The following is a 3,601-nucleotide window of genomic DNA, read 5'->3' on the forward strand; positions in this document are numbered from 1 at the left end:
CTGCCCTCTCATATTTTATCTCCTAACCAGGACTGTGTAGTGAACCTGCCTTTAATAACTTTGACCAAAGCAATATTTTGCCATTCCCCTCCTGCCACCGAATGATGGAGTGCGGGCAGCCCCGCGCCCTCCCGCGGCGCAGACACGGGGTGCCCGCAGCTCCTCGGGGGGCTCGGCCCCTCTGCTGCCACGCCGAGCCAGGAGAGGGGGCAGGGGGCGGAAAAAAGGGCTTTTAACATTTTAAAAGAAAGTCATTTTCTGCGGGAAAAGGTGCTTTTCCTCGAAAAGGAATCCAAACAAAATAAAATGTGATCCTCTGTGCCGGAAAGCTGCATCTCCACGGTGCCTTCTCTTCCAAAGGCATGTGCAGCAGTTAGGGATGTCAGCTTTGGTCATATTTAATAATTGACGAGGAGGCCTTGCAGGTCTCAAAAGCTTATACAACCGTACAATATTTATTTATTTTACTTCTTCTTCTTTTTTTTTTTTTTTTTTTTTTCTTCACAGGAATCACCCGCTGAGAATGAGACTCGAATTTACGGGAGTCCCATTGGCAGGGAAATCAGACAATCAGCGGCTCGGCTGCCTCGGTCCGCAGGAAGGCTGGTGGCCGAGCGGCACGCTGCAGCCACGTCCATCCCCCTGGCATCAGGCACCCTGCAACACTGCCCCAGCCCCCCCTCAGCCACCCCCCCAGCAACTTTGCTGCCGTACCTCCAAGTTGTGCCGGCGTTACCTTCTCTGCTATATTTGTTATCCTAATAAAAGTTTCTCGGCTCTGCCATAAAGTTGTCACTTTAAAGGCACGTTATGAAAAACAACTGCTGGCGTGTTGGCGTGTGGGGTGAATATGTATAAAGGGGGTGAGGAGGGGGGATTTAATAAAAGGTATTGAGGAATTAAGCTAGGCGGAGGCAATCTTCTGCATTCCAGCCCCGGGAAGGTCGGCTGCGAGGAAAATATTAATATTCCCTCTTAAGCCCCAATCCGGCAAGCGCTTCGCTGCGGGAAAACTTCGCGCCCCACGGAAATCAGAGGAGCTGAGCTGAGCCCGGGGTCTGTCTTTACAGGGCTGTTTGCAGGATCCGGGCCTCGGATTTCAGGGGCGGGCGGCCTTCATCCCGCACGCAGCATCCTCCCAGCCCGCCGACGGCCGGCTGCTCTCCGGAGGGAGAAGACTTTGCGAGGGAGGATGCTGCAAATCAGGAGGAGGGTGCGTGAGCAAGGCTGGGTGATGGAGTGCCTGCCTGCGCCGCTGCCGCCAGCCCTCCAGCCCTCCGAGCCCGTTCCTGGGAAAGAAAGGAAAAGCAAAAATCGTTCCAAAATCCTCTGTTAAAGGCAGCGGGTTTTTTTCTAATTGAGCAAAGTAACCGGATTCTGTAGCAAATCCTTTTGTGTGGGTGCGTAAACTTCAGCCTCTGCATTTAAGAGAATACATGTTGTGGTGTTTTGCAAAAGCCTTTTAAAAAAGAGCTCGTAGGTCTGCAGACTCCAAAAACATCATTAGATTTGGAATGAACCTTGTCATATTATACGAACCAACATCATAAAACCTACAAGCCTTACAAAGAGTCAGGAAAGTTCAGACATTAACCGAGTTAACATAAAAATTGCTAGAAAACACAGGAATAGTAATTTGGGGATAAGAAAGGAGGTACAATTCATGTTGTAAGTGCAAGTGATCTGGAAATAGATGTTTGTCTTGGACATTTCCAGGGAAGTGACATCATGCAGTATGTCTATTGGGATATTAGTTCTGCATTTTTCAGTCCAGATTCTGGCACTAAAGTTGGCAAAATTAGACCATTTTGTTAAACTGATCTTCTAGCCGCCCACCTCCACCACACATTACAGCACACCTATGACATGACCCAAGAACAATGGGTGAAAAATGGGCTATAAAAACATGAATGGCCTGCTTCATATAAAGCAGATTTTATAGTGCAGGTGTGCCTTCATTTATCGATACTGTAAAGCAGTGAGATCATACTGGCAGTAAAACACAACATTTGTAAAACAACAACAACAAAAAAATTCTATTAATTAAAAATGTAATGGCACAGATAAAAACTCAACAGGGTGTTTTATAAATATATTTGATATTTTGTCATCAGATGCTTTACATCATCTCACACAGAATTCAGCCAGCTCTGAGAAGGATATCTGGGGAAAAAAAAAAAAAAAAAAAAAAAAAAAAAAGGACTTAATTGAACTGTAAAACTATATACCACGTTTAGGAAAAACCAGGCATGTAAAAATATCTATTTAATAAGTGCCGTTTAAGTTGTTAAAGCTGGTTGGTTTGGTGGTTGGTTTTTTTTTTTTCCTTCACCCATTAGGATATGAATGGGAAAAATTATGAATAGGAAATCCTGCTGGAGTTTTTATTGCCTATTTCCTTTCGGGAAGATGGCATTGTTCCTCTTTTAAAAAAGGGAAGGGGCGTAAAATAAGACTAGGCGTATGACAGACATCCTTCAAAGCTCAGATGGCAGAAGTATGTTGTTATGTATTTTTGTTACTTACAAGGCAAAGGCTGTTCTATTTTTAAGCAGGGCTGTGCTGCTGCGTACGTTTCACTTCCCTCGAAAGGGGTTTTGGCATAATGTTGTTTTGATTAAGGGAGATTTCTGTTCTATTCTATTTAGGTTCTTATAAGTTTTTTTCAACACAATGCAGGGGGAGAGTTGGGAAAAAGGGATTTTTGGGTTTGGGGTTTTTTTTGTTGAGTTTTTTCTTTTTTTTTTTTTTCCCTGAGCTCACACCATGACAGAAAAAAATTTTTCTGCCCGCATCTTCTGTGCAGCGGGGCTTTGCAAAACCCACCTGTCGAGCTGCACTTAAAGGAGGCTTTAGGGTCTTCCCTGTCTTGTTTTTTTTTTTTTTTGGTCTCACCCTCCAAACCCTCAATTGCCTTAATGACCCTGAGTTAAATAAGGAAGGCTGGCAGAGCTGGCACTGGGAGGGAAAGGACCTGTCTCATCTCACCCCACAGCAGTTTTGGCCCCGCAGAGGCAAGAGAAGCGAAGTGAAGTGGAATTTGGGGCAGAGCACCAAAAATGTGGGGGCACAGCCCCCTCGGCCACAACCTGGGGGCTCCTGGAGGCAGAGCCCGTGTGGGACCCTGCATGGGGGGACTGTGCTTAGCCTCTTCCTTAACCTCTCCTTATTGCCTCCCCTCCCCAACTGCCACAATTACAGCTTGTGTCATCATGTTCGGCACAGATGTTTCAGCAGCTGTACATGTCGAGCATGTTTTAAAAGATTTTTTTTTCTTTCTTTCTTTTTTTTTTTTTTTCTTTTCCCTTTTCTGACACATCCTAGTAGCCTCATAGCAATTCGCAACCGCTGCCATGGGACAGCACGCTGGGGACCACGGAGACCTCCGCTGTGGACAAAACTTCCTATACTCACCAGATTTCCCTAAATTCACTGGCTTTCCCTAGTGCTTTATTTGGCAGGGCCTGGGCGCTGGGTTGGGTTGGTTGCTCACTCGGTGGCTGAGGCACTGAGGTATCTGTTATATATTGGCAGTGCCGTAGCACTTAAAGGCCAAGTGATGCCGTGGTGGCATCCCTGGCACGGTGTGTGGCAGGCATGG

Source organism: Athene noctua, chromosome 5 (genome assembly GCF_965140245.1).
Source record: "Athene noctua chromosome 5, bAthNoc1.hap1.1, whole genome shotgun sequence".
NCBI classification, from domain to species: domain Eukaryota; kingdom Metazoa; phylum Chordata; class Aves; order Strigiformes; family Strigidae; genus Athene; species Athene noctua.